The sequence below is a fragment of the Beta vulgaris genome, chromosome 1 (assembly GCF_026745355.1).
Source record: "Beta vulgaris subsp. vulgaris cultivar EL10 chromosome 1, EL10.2, whole genome shotgun sequence".
Lineage (NCBI taxonomy): Eukaryota > Viridiplantae > Streptophyta > Magnoliopsida > Caryophyllales > Amaranthaceae > Beta > Beta vulgaris.
The window spans coordinates 8,568,248-8,582,667 of NC_079202.1; positions in this window are offsets into that span (position 1 = coordinate 8,568,248).

The following is a 14,420-nucleotide window of genomic DNA, read 5'->3' on the forward strand; positions in this document are numbered from 1 at the left end:
ACTCAAAACATCTACTTAACAGTACCCTAAGTTTAATTCAAGATAATAACAGTACTCTACTTAAGTTAATCATCTTTAAGATGAATTCATTTCGGAACCGAAAGCGTATAATTCAAACAGATGTAGAACAGTATAACTCAGTAGATTGGTTCAATATAACAATGCTTCATTTAAGTTAATCGTCTCTAAGTTAAATTCATATTGAAACTCAAAACATCTATTTTTAACTGAAACAAGTTAATATTGGATTAGATCGATGTATCGATGTAAGTCGATTAGCTAATTCAAGATGGCGTAAGTTCGTTTAATTGAATTGAAACATAGTAATCGTCTTTAAGTTAAATTCATTTCGAAACCCAAATCATCTAATTGAATTGAAACAAGTAGTTAATTATTGTTACTATGTCGTAGTAAACCTTATTGCTTATCAGTAAGATACTAATATGAAAAGCGAAAATTCGTATATGTAGTATACTATAAGCTAAGGTCTAGTACTGATTAAGGCTTGTTATGACTTATATAAGTTCACTTAACTGAATACAATCAAATTGTAGCTGAGTATAGTAAATAATTGTATAAGTAAGGTTATAAGAAATCTACCTTAATATATGGAAGAAATAACCGTAGATTAATATAAGTTTATAACCAATAACTTAAGTATTAATGTAAGACCTTCACAAGTAGTAGTAGTAGGTTAACTGTTATTGTGTTACGCTTACATGTTAGCATTAAATTCATCCCTAATCACCGCATGTAACATGTTCACATAGTTCCTAATAAATTAGTCCTTAATAGAAGAAATAACCGTAGATTAATTTAATTTTGAAAGTTTATAATTTCTATTAAGTTATAATAACACTACTAATTTTTAAAGTTACTAAACTAATAATATAGTTTTAGAAATTTACAATACTCAAATCAAAATAATATCAAAATACAATATTAGTTTATTAGTAGTTTAGGCCATTGATTTTAGAAAGATAAAAATCCAACCATTGATTAAGTTAGCAATCCATGTGATTGGATATTCTCAATTCTCATTGGTCAAAAAAGAATGTCATGGATTATGAATTAAGACCATTGATTTTAAAAAATCAAAAATCCAACCATTGAATCCCTCCCTATCCCTAAACCCTCCCTCTTTTCTCTCATAGTCGTTCCTCACAACCCCCCTCTTCATTTTCCTCATTTCTCTTCCTTCTACACGCACACCATTGAATCTCAGATCTATTTTCTCTCTCATCTCTCACTCTCAACCTCTCAGTTTCTCTATCTCCTACCTTCATATGTTTACATAATCAACCATCGAACACTCTTTATAATCAAAACCCAATAACAGCGGCCGCGAGAGCAAGAACAGGGGAGGGGAGTTCGGGCCTCCCGGCGAGTGTGACGGCGAGTCGACGAGGCCTGAACAGGAGCAAACGCGACGCCAAGTGACATGATTCTCGATGCAGCAGCAAGCAGAACGAACCACGAACCAGAGGAGAGAAACACGGGACAGGGGAGGGAACCACCATAGGTAGAGCAAGGGTTGTGAAATGGGTTCTTTATGCCATAACTCAAGTAAAGTTGAAGATCTTAGTCAAAATCGCAAGATTCAAGAAGAAATACCAAAAATATGAAAATCTCATTGTTTATATACTTGATATAATGCTTAGTGTTAGATCTAAATATTAGGATAACTCTAGTTTTCTATAGAGTTCATGTTTATTATTTTTCAATTTTTTGTTAGTATTTTTTTGTTCAGATTTACATGTCTTGTTATTTTTGTTTGATTTTTTCTCCTAAATGAATGAGGGATAAGGCAGACAGTAATAGTGTATTTAACACAGTAATTTCGATGGTATAGCCGTATGCCATTATTCTTTTGCTTGCAACAATGGAAGAAAGAAAAGGTGAAGTAGTATTTAGCAAGTATTAAGCTTTTCTAAAAATTGGACGTCGGAGTCAAAATGATGAAAGTTTTTTTGAGGAGGAAATGAAGATGTTGGTGAACCGTTTGTGTGTAAAACGGTGGAGCCGAATGGTTCAAAGGTTTCATCTTTGATGAAGGATGGTGATGGAAGTAAGGGGGCGCTAAGTGCTAAGAGGGATGAAGGGGGTGTTTGTTGTCACCGATGCGGAGTCCGAGTCCAATGGCCACTAGATCACATCGGGCCGACTGGACAGGTACGAGAGGGAGCTCGAGGTGGTACAAAAGCAAGCGAGGGAGGAGGAGGGGTCTGTAGATGGAAGTGAGTAGGTGAATGATGGTGGCAAGATGGATGGGGGAGGTGTTATGCGAGGCAGTGAAGGTCTCGCTGGGGAAAGTCCGGAGCTACAGGAGGTGTTGTCTTTCTCTGTTGGCCGTTCGAATGGGGGCTCGAGGAAAATGATAGAAAGTTAATTTCACATAGATATAGATCCAATATGATCATAATAATGTGTTTCTGAGTTTGCAAGTTGTTTAATAAGTAATAGACTAATAGTATAGTGATTTTCTCCCAGCATAGCTAGTTTTTAAACTTTTCAATCCATATTTCTTGAACTTTTAATTAACCACAAGTCAATTTTTCGGGTAATTTTACCAAACACAAGCCTTCAAACATGGTTTTCGCCTTTTCAGAAGGGTTATCGCTTGTTTGGTAAAAAAAATTGTGTATGAATGTAGTGTATGAATGTGACGCCTCAAGATGGGCAACAAATATAGATTTCATGGCACATGCTTCCTAGTATGGGGGAGTGGGGACACAATATGATATTTAGACGTCCTAGCCTTGGGGCGATGCTAATAGAGCGACAAACCTAGCGTCAAAATATAATTTATCTCCCAATTTTGAGCGTTGAAAATTAAAGCATGGGCGACGCTTCATTTTGATGCTCAAGTATATTAAAGGCTGACACAGTGTGAGTTCATTTTCTGTGTTTCTATGTGAATTGGAGGTACTATCATGAATTTGGCTAATATGTGAATTCGGTTCGTGTACAATTAAAAATCAGTTTAAAAAAGTTCAGTTTGAATCAGTTTCAGTTCAGTTCAGTTTCAGTTTCAGTTTGAATCAGTTCAGTTAATTCAGTTAAATATTCAGTTCAGTTCAGTTGATTGATCAACTTTTCAGTTTTTCACAGTTATTTTCAGTTACAGTTTGTTTCAGTTCAGTTGCAGTTCAGTTTTGGTTTTTCATTTACAGTTTATTTCAGTTTCAGTTTAGCATTTTTCAGTTGATTTCAGTTACAGTTACTCCCAGTTCAGTTTAATTCAGTTTAAATTTCAGTTTGTTCAGTTCAACCAGCAGTTCTTTAACCAAACTGACAGCTCTAAGGATTATTGATTATAGAGTTATAGACTTATAGTGTTAGTGTTAATAAACTATTAAACTTAAACATTTTGTTAGTTAGTGACTTACTTACTCTTTTGTCTGAAATCTGAATCAGTTACTATATAGCAACAAAAAGAGTTAGAATTAAAGAATTAGGTTGACGTTAAAACATTAATGAAAGCATCTTAATTAATTTGTAATTATAAAATTGTTCGACTTTTCATCGATCATGGAACAACTCAACAAGTAATAATCATCATTGTTAATCACTTAATCGAATATGTCATATGATCGTTCAGAAGATTATACATAATCATACACTATATCACTAAAGGATGAAGATGAAATATTGAAGCTATGAAAGTAGATCATGGTCTATAATCAGTATGAAATAATAATCATGTCATTGTATCAGTAGAGGATGAAACATTGATCGAATTTCGTTCAGTTAAGCTGTTAAGGTTGACATAAATCAAATGATCATAAAGTTGGCCTATTGCCTAAGTATCGCCTATTACTCTATTAGTTATTCACTTATTTAGTTATTCTTATTGATGATTGCATAAGTATTCAAGTAACAAGTAACAACTAACATGTAACAATTAACAACCATAAGGATTATTGATTATAAACTTATAATATTAGAGTCAATAGACTATTAAACTTAAACAGTTTGTTAGTTAGCTTAGCGACATAAATCAAATTGATCATAAGATATTAAGATTGATTGTCTTCGACATTAATCAAAAGTCAAAACCATCAAATGATCATACGATTGATCATCGATGTTATTACACAGTTTTAACAATAATCAAAGCATACTATAAATCCGTCTATTTCATTACTTAAATAATCACACATTAATGCATTTCATACTTAACAATTAATAATTGGGTTGGGTCACAACTGGGTCGGTGATAGCTGGGTTGGGTCACAACTGGGTCGGTGATAGCTGGGTTGGGTCACAACTGGGTCGGTGATAGCTGGGTTGGGTCACAACTGGGTCGGTGATAGCTGGGTTGGGTCACAACTGGGTCGGTGATAGCTGGGTTGGGTCACAACTGGGTCGGTGATAGCTGGGTTGGGTCACAACTGGGTCGGTGATAGCTGGGTTGGGTCACAACTGGGTTGGGTGGTAACTGGGTTGGGTGATAACTGGGTTGGGTGATAACTGGGTGGGTTTAACTGGGTCATTGGCGGGTGAAGTTGGGTGCGGGTCATTTTGGGTCGGAATCAGGTTGGGTCTGGGTCGTTATTCACGGGTGCAACTGGGTACGGGTACAACTGGGTCGGCCCAACTCAGGTTGGGTTACTAATTCCACGGGTTAAACTGGGCACGGGTGAACACTGGGTCGGAATGGGTCGGCTTTCCAACCGACCACTCTCGGCTCGGAACAGGTTGGGTCTGGGTCGCATGCGGGTTCACCCGTGGGTCGGCCTAGTTTTTGACACCTCTAGATACCATGGAGAGAGAATCGGTGGGACGAAGACACAGATGGATTAAGGATTTTGAATTTCGTGGTTTCTAACTAAACCAAGCAAATACACAATGATCACAATACATAAATGACAATTCAATTTTAAAGTTAAGAAAACTAAACTTTATATTATTGAGTTATTTATTAGATATTCCAATATTATATCGATATTTCAATATTATCTCCATTTTTAGTAAATTCAACAGATTTACTCTTCCTTTTAATATCTTTAGTTATTTGTTCCTAAAGTTTTTAAGAAGTTGATTGATATAAATTTAGTAAATGTAAATAATAATAAATCCAAAATTTTATATAGTAAAATTATTTTTAAGTATTTGTAATAAATCTTGACCATACTTGAAAAAGCAATAGTGTATGAAGTGAAGTTGTTGAATCTATTCGAAAAAAGGAGATTAATTCTTATATCACAAAAACATTGGTTGAAATGAAAAGAAAAAAATGCTAGAAGAGAAAAGATAAGAGAATGAAGTAAAAAGACGAAATGAAAAACAAGAAACAAGGCTCCAAAGCAAAGAAAAAATAAAAAGAAAATATAATAATAGTTGGCATCATATTCAGGGATCAAACTCGCGTTAACCTGCATGCAAGAAGATGTGAGATAGTTGACTATCAGAGCAAGTTGGATTATGTGAGTTTTGTGCTCGGGTATTAGCTTTATCTATTGTAAAAATTTGCATGACGTTAAAAAACAAAAAAAAAAAGGAAATTGATTTTTTTATGAGACCCGTGCTACCCAAGACACTTAATAGTTTATCTCCTAGGCTAAGATATATGAAAGAAAGGACAATGAAACGTTGGTGTGAAGTGAAAGACGAGACTTATAGAATTGTGTTTGTGGTTGAGATTTGAGAGTATTTTGGGATAAAAAGATAGCTTTGATTTGAGATTAACATAGAGGTTTCAAACTTCTAATGAGAGTATTTGGTTCAAAAAAAATTGATAAACAAGATTAATTTCAAAAGGCTAAAAAAAATCTCTAAAGGAAACAATGAGAGAGAAAGAGAGAGAACCCCATCCTAGTGAGAGAAACCTTAACCTCCAATGGAAAACTGTAACAAGAAAGAGACACAAAAAACCCTCCCCTACAGCCTCTCGCACATGCTTCATCAACTTTCTCCCATTATCAACCACAAGCTCTGAGATTGCCAGAATTTTCAAGATCCATGGTGGTATTGAATACATATACATACCAATGATAAACACCCAAAAAAACCATAAATCGGCTTTTGTCCAATTCCAAGACCCTCAATCCTTAACAATCGCCGTGAGAGATGAGAACAGAAGAAGCTGGGGAAATCTCCGAATCACGGTTCATCCAGCCAAATTTGATAAACCACCACCTTATAGCCATCACAACCCAAACCTTCATCTCCCCCCTCCTCCCTCTAAACCTTATCCCTTACACAAAGGAAACCCAACAGGCAATCACATGAATGCTCTGAGGGGCCTTCGCTCCTATAAGGAGGTAACCCTCCCAGCAGAGAAAATTTCTCTTCCCCCCCCCCCCATGGAAAACCCCAAATAGACCCATGCATACCGGTTCAACACTCTTTCCCCTTTGATAATCCTCAACCTCAAACCGGGAACCAAACTTCACCAAAACCTACACAACATAGAATAATGAGTTCGAAGGTTCTTGGAGACGACACAGCCAGAATCAGGGAGTCATTAGAACCTATTAATGTGGATGGTGATTATGTGGCGGCTCTAAAAGGTGAGATGTGTGTTGATAAGGAAGAAATGCTACAGAGGAGTGCTATTGCCATCGCTTCATCCTCACAATCTTCAGACATGTTACTTGAGAACATCTTGTCCCAGGGTGTTCACTGCCTAACAATTAAACCAATGGGAGGTATGATGCATCTCATCACTTTCGACTCGTTTGAAGACGAGAAGGCCATGATGGACAGTAAGTGGTTAGAACAATGGTTTATGACTGTCTGAAATGTCAACGACCACTCTTCCACCCTTTGGAGGGAAACATGTCTGAAAATATATGGCATGCCAATTGCGGCCTGGGGATACAGAAACTTCTTCAATGTTGGATGCGTATTTGGGCGTGTAGTCTCAGTTAACTACAAGAATTTTGACTGTGCTTATGTCCTCATCATAACAGATTGCCTTTTTGAAATAAATGGAAAAGTTGCAATGATGATTAGTGATAATCACTTTCCGATATTCGTATCAGAAAACAAGGGTCAGTGGGAGCTGCCAAAAGTGCAGGATTTGTCAGATCATAAGTTAAATAAGTCCCAAAATTCTTCTGATAACGTTGAAGATCAGATTCCTCCCAATGATGATGCCAATCAGGAATTTCCACTCATTCGAAATGGAATGGGAGACCAATCACCTCAAAAACCTGACAACCTTGGGAACCAAACCTCCAATAATGCTGAACAACCATCCATCTCTCTGCCCATCAACTCTCACACTCCCCAACATCAGGCTTTCTCGGTTACTGATAATGTTAATAAATTCCCTCACCCCTCTACACATTCTCTCAACAACTTTTCCCCACTTCCCGATGACGTGACAGCTTCTTACCAAAACTCCCCAATCATTATTCCCAATAATCTAAAAGATTATGGTCCACGTAAAAAACTTTTTGCAAAATCCCCTCTCACTTCCCCAAAGCCCAAACCACCCGCTCAAAACTCACCTCCCTCTAAGCCCAACCTACCACTACCAATATCCAAGACTCACTTATCCACCTTCAACAAATTTCCCCCAATAATACGAAACCAAAAATCCACATCCTCTTCTTCTATGAACATGGACTCTTCATCATGCTCTGGCCCAATCTTCCCACCAGGTTTCGAAAACAATATCCCTCCCCACACAAAATTGGCCCAATTGAGGAAAAGGAAGAAAAAGTTGGAAAAAAAAAGAAGACTCAAAAGGCTCTCATCATCAGGTCACGGATTGGAGTTGGGGATAAGCCCGACCAAAAGAGTGGATTCCATTGGAGTTGAGAACATTATGGAAATGGAAGACTTACTTGGTCTCTCTTTTAACGGGCCCAAGGCGGAACTACGGTCCCGAATCCAAAAAATCCTCAATGGCCAACTTCAAGATTGGACTACATTTCACGTGTAAGCTCTCTTTTGCACTCTCATATCTACTGTTGAAATGATAATCATATCTTGGAATGTAAGAGGCTTGAATGCCAAAATAAAAAAGAGCTCCCTTAGGAAACTCATTATTTCTCATGACCCAAAATTCATCTTCATACAAGAAACGAAAATGGAGGACTTCACTCCAAAATTAATAAACACCATCTGGAAAGATGCAAATGTGGATTGGTTGTTCACTCCCTCTATAGGAAACTCGGGTGGTTTGTTGTCTATGTGGAAGAAATATTTTTTTGTGATTGAATCCCACCGAATTGAAAGAAACTGGATTGCTATGGTGGGTTTTTTCCCATCCTTAAACTTTAAAGGCTGTCTGATAAACGTGTATAATCCGTGTGTGAAAGAAAGTAGGGATGAAGTATGGCATGCCCTGGCTGAATTTCATGAACAATCCCAGACCTCTTGTTTGTTCCTTGGAGATTTCAATGAGGTCTTAGATGCTAGTGAAAGAGGTAGTTGCCAGACTTCTCAATCCGGGGTTCAGGACTTCCGCAACTTCATAAGCAAAACCCAACTGCTTGAAATTCCGGCGAAAAACGGATGGTTCACTTAGTACAGTGGGAAGGCGAAAAGCAAACTTGATCGCCTACTGGTAAATACCGACTGGATTACAATTCTCCCTCTCTTACAAGTATCCATACAGAAAAGGGGTATATCTGACCACTGCCCTCTTCTCATTCTCTCAAAGGAGACCAATTGGGGTCCAAGACCCTTTCGATTCCAGAATTGTTGGTTAACACATCCGGGATGTATGAGATTAATTCAAGAAACATGGAAAAGCTCCCTAATGACTGACCTGAGTGGAAAATTGAAAGATGTTAAAGGCAAGCTGAAAGAATGGAATCATAAAGAATTTGGTCACATTGACCACAATATTGCAGCTCTTGAAGATGCTATACATGATCTCGATACGGTATCAAACTCCAGGACCCTTACCGAAGATGAACTGTCCAAAAGGAAAGAAGCCCAACTGAACTTGTGGACTTGGCTAAAAAGAAAAGAATTATTCTGGGCCCAAAACTCCAGATCACAGTGGGTAAAAGAAGGAGATCGGAATACAAAATACTTTCACACCATAGCTTCTCTTCGAAAAAGGAAAAATTCCATATCTTCCTTGACTATTAATGGTATTGTGATTGATGATCCTGCAGGTCTACGTGAAGAGGCGGTGCGATTTTTCTCAAATTCTTTTAAAGAAGAATATTCCTGTAGGCCAACTTTTGAAGGTCTTGCCTTCAATAAACTATCACCCCAGCAATCTGCCTCTCTTATTGCCCCCTTCTCTCATCGGGAAATAGACGAGGCAGTTGAATCCTGCAACTCTCAGAAATCACCAGGGCCCGATGGATTTAGCTTTCGCTTCATAAAGGAGGCATGGGAGATGATCAAATTCGATGTGTACAAAATTGTTGAGGATTTTGCGAGCACTTGCCGTCTACCCAAAGGTGCAAATGTGGCATTTATAGCCTTAATTGCAAAGTGTGATCATCCTGGAGGTTTTAAGGATTTCCGCCCTATAAGCATGGTAGGGTGTATTTACAAAATCATCTCAAAACTCTTGGCTAGAAGACTCCAACGTGTGATGGACTCGATTATTGGGCCTAATCAATCATCTTTTATTGCCGGCCGCCAAATCCTAGATGGAGCTCTTATAACAGGGGAACTCATTGAATAATCATGCAAAAGGAGGAATATAGCAACATCCATTCTCAAGCTCGACTTCCATAAAGCGTTTGACAGTGTTTCTTGGAGCTTCCTTAAATGGACCTTGATCCAAATGGGGTTCCCTGACCTCTGGATCTCTTGGATATTATCTTGTGTATGTAGTGTCGCGGCTTACATCATAATAAATGGCTCTCCTACAAGCCCATTTAAACTACACCGGGGTCTAAGGCAACGGGATCCCCTATCCCCCTTCCTCTTCAATATGATTGTGGAGACTCTTAGTCTGATTATCCAGAAAGCAGTATCATTGGACCTTTGGGAAGGGGTCGAAATTTCAAAAGGCGGCCCGAAAGTGACTCACTTGCAATATGCCGACGATACTATAATATTCTGCCCTCCGAAAATTGACCAACTTCTCAACATCAAAAAATCTCTCATCATATTTCAAATGGCTTTGGGGCTCCAGATAAACTTTCATAAGAGCTTCCTATACGGTATTCACACTGGCGAAACGTGGCTAAATTCGGCCGCCAATAGCCTCAAATGCACGATCGGGAAACTTCCATTCTCTTATCTAGGTCTACCTATGGGGGGTAGTTCTTCAAAGTTAGCCACTTGGGACCCTATCATAAAACGCATTGAAGATAAGCTGGCAACATGGAAAGGCAGTTTGTTATCTATGGCCGGTAGATTAACACTCATCAAAGCATCCATATCAAGCCTCCCAATGTATTACATGTCTCTCTTCCCGGTTCCGAAAGGTATAATTGAAAAAATAAATAAGCTGCAGCGGCTTTTTTTATGGAGTGGTGGATCATCGTCAAAACCTTATCTTTCTCTCGCATCATGGAGTCTTTTGGAGCTACCAAAAAAATTGGGTGGTCTCGGATGTGGTAACATTCTCCACCGAAATCTCTCTCTCCTCTTCAAATGGGTTTGGAGGTTTCTTCACGAGCCTAACTCTCTATGGCATGAAATAATATCTCACAAATATGGCTACGACAGGGTCTTCATCCACCATGAACTCTCTGTCCCCTCTCATGGAGGACCGTGGCGAAATATATGCGCATCTATACTAAAGCATCCCGGAGCAAAAAACCTCTTGCAATACAGCATTAGAACAAGGGTGGGGAATGGTGCAAATGCTCTATTTTGGCTGGAACAGTGGCTGGGCAATTTCTCGTTGAAGCATAAATTCCCTTGTCTTTTTTTGATATCCTCGAACCCAAATGCAACCATCTCATCATGTGGCTACTGGGTGGGACATACTTGGAAATGGAATCTCAAGTGGTGCCGCAATTTCAGATCAAGAGACTTGGAGGAGTGGAATGCACTACAATTGTTATTAAGCCCGGTTTGTTTATCCACTAAGGAGGAGGACTCATTCTCATGGACTATGAACAAAAGAGGTGACTTCTCTGTTAAATCCATGTCCACGGCACTCGTTAGTGCTCCCAGCCAGTCGGTTCCTACATACGCAAATTGGATGAAAATCTGGAAAGGGGTGATTCCTCCAAAAGTTGAACTATTCACGTGGCTGGCTATAAGGGGAAAAATAAACACTCGCGCAAAACTTGCTCGCTTGAACATTATTGCTACGGATGCCTCACTATGTCCTCTTTGTCAAAGGCACCAAGAGAGTTCGGATCATTTACTCCTTCATTGTTCATTCTCGAGAAGTATATGGGTCTGGTGGTTGGAAATCTGGAATTTACATTGGGTCTTTCCCCAGCTCCTTTGTGAGGCGTTTGACCAATGGTGTATTTATGGAGTCTCTCCATTTCTAAAGAAGGTATGGGCTGCTATGTTCTCTATTATTATTTGGTCAATATGGAAAGAGAGAAACGCTAGGATTTTCAGAAATGTTGAATGCTCTCCGCTTCAAGTCCAAGATCTAATCCTAACACGCCTCAGTTGGTGGATCAATGGGTGGGGCTCCTCATTCCCATACTCATGCGACGAAATTATCAGGAATCCACGGGCGCTTTCATGGTCGGAAATTCCCAAATCTGCAGTTATATCACAAAAGAAATTAGATGTATTGTGGCTTCCTCCCTCCTACGGATCCTTGAAATGGAACGTTGATGCTTCTGTAAATCCCCTATACGATATGTCGGCAATTGGGGGTGTCCTTAGGAACAATCTAGGACACTTTATATGCGTATTTTCTAGCCCAGTCCCACCAATAGAAATAAACTCCGCCGAGATTCTTGCCATATTTAGAGCTGTCCAGATCACTATGGCATATGAGAGCTGGAGGAGCATGAAGTTTACTATAGAGTCCGACTCTCACAACGCTGTCCAATGGTGTAATGAAGATAAGGGTGGTCCGTGGAATCTCAACTATCAACTAAATTTCATCCGCAATGCGCGCAAGGAATGGCTGGACCTATCCATTATTGACAAAGGAAGAAGTTCCAACATCATAGCTGATGCGTTGGCGAAACAAGGGCTAGTGAGAAACGCTGAATTTCTGGCTTGGATTTAGCTTGGGCTTGTTGTGGAATTCCGTCTCAATTGGGCTGACTTTCCCACTATTTTCAGTTAGTTTTGTGGCCTGCGTGCCTGCTCATGGGATGTTTGTATCCTCTTATTAGCTTTACTGTATGATCTATGTAGTTTACTCATTAGTAAGGGCATGGAAAATCATGCAAGAGGATCAGTGGATGCCGGATATGTATGTAAGTGACATGGTTGTAATCTCAAATGGATGGAGACTCCTCTCTGTAGGGTGTGCTTGAGCACTATAAAAAGGTCGCCCACCTAGTGGGGGAATACCTTACTTTGAGTTAGAGGTTCCTTCCATTTTCCATTTTGTGAGTGGAATAAAATGAATATGAATAAATTATCAAAAAAAAAAATTCAAAAGGCTAATTTTGAAAAGGTTATTAGTAAGAGCTTTTTGCAAGAGTGATTTATTAATTTAACTATATAACAACTATAATATTATAAAGTTGGTCAAATTTACTAAAAAAACCTCCACCGATAACTTATTCCAATATTATTATTATTGGTCATTTCACCTAATAAATTACCAATCAGCTAACAACTAATTACTAAACACTTTCATACAAACATATGGTTAAACTAGTTAATGTAAACAAAGAACTACTAACAATTTACATCTAAGGCTATGTTTAATTCAACTTATTGTAACATATTTCAAAAAAAATAAGATAAGATAAGATCAAATAAGATCGAAAAAAAATAAGAGGTTAGATGACATAATAAACTAGAATAAAAGTTCATATAACACTAGAGGAAAAAAAACGTCAAGGGTTGCGGTCAAAATAACCCTAAGGACTGCGTTTTTTGCCCGCGGCCCTTGGACAAAACGGAAGAGCTTCGTTCTTGTCCACAACCCTTAATTGTAAAAAGGGTTGCGGTTCAAGCCCAAAACTGCAACCTTTCCAATATAGAAGGAGTAGGACTGCGGTTTTGGGCCTAAATCACAACCCTTTTACAAATTAAAGGTTGCGGTTTTAATGAAAACCGCAGCCCTTGTGACCCAAAAAAATAATTTTTTTTTGCATTTTAATTAGTCCTAAATGATTCTCACAGGGTTATATATATATATATAAAAAAAGTATCATTTTCCATTGCAATCATGATTTGTGAAGGTTTAGCAGTGCTAGGAAGCTTGAAGGAAGTCTTTTAAAGGGGTGGTTGAACTATTAGGTTGCTATAGACTCTAGTATGCTTGTAAATATGTTTAAAAAAGAAACGTGTTCCTTTTGAACTAGCTAGCTTAAGTTGTGATCTGTATAATGTTTGTAATATTTTTGAGTTTTGTGAGATTAGGAGGGTAGACAGGATCACATTCCAAGATAGCCCTATTTTAGCTGTAGCAGCTAGGAATGGAAATCTTGTTTGATGGTTTTTTTGTTGTTGGTATGTTTGATCTTGTTGAAAAAAAAAAAGAATAGCTTGGCACATTTTCCTATATGCTTTTTTTCTTATAGTCATTCTCCTCTATTTTATGTAAACACGAGGATTAGGCTTTTAGCACATTAGAGCATTTACAATGGGGTGTGTTTGGTCTTACTTGGTCTTTGAGTGTTTTTTTTCTCTCTCCTTTTACACCTCACATCCCACTAAAACTCCCACCAACTCATCTTTTTTTTGTCACAATGGTGTGGTAGGTCTTACTTGGTTTTTCTATTTCTCTCTCCTACTTTTACCAAACCCCATCATATACTCTCTCTCCTACTTTTACCAAACCCCACCATATACAATGTTTATTTTTTATATAAAATAGATGATTTAAATTAATAAAAGCTAATTAGATTACGTAAAATTAATTACGAGCTAATTAGCTTATGTTAAATTAATTACGATAAATTAAATTACGTTACAAGCTAATTAGCTAATTAGCTTATGTTAAATTAAATTAGCGTTAACTTGAGATTATAGTAAATATGTGTTAATTAGCTTACTTTGTGGAGATTCTTGTGTAACTTGTTGAGAATTTTGGTTATTCCATTGACTTTGAAAAAGCATAAAGATTCTTTGAAATTTCGGATTTTGTAGCACACTTGGATCGATTTGGAAATTATTTTTGGAATTTTGTGGGTGGTTTGGATTAGTTTGGGAGTAATTAGGATTATTTGAATCCATAGTATGACTTAGTATAAGTAATATTAGGTGGGAGAGAGTAATTAGAAAAAAATGAGTTGGAACTTCTACTCTTAGGTTCTGTTTGGGGAAAAAACCCTAGCCTTCCCTTTTCTCTTTTTCTCTCTAAAACCCTAGCCTCCCCTACTCCTTCTTCATCAGTTAGGGGCTGCCATGGGTGATTTCATCCATGGTAAGCCCCCTTTTCC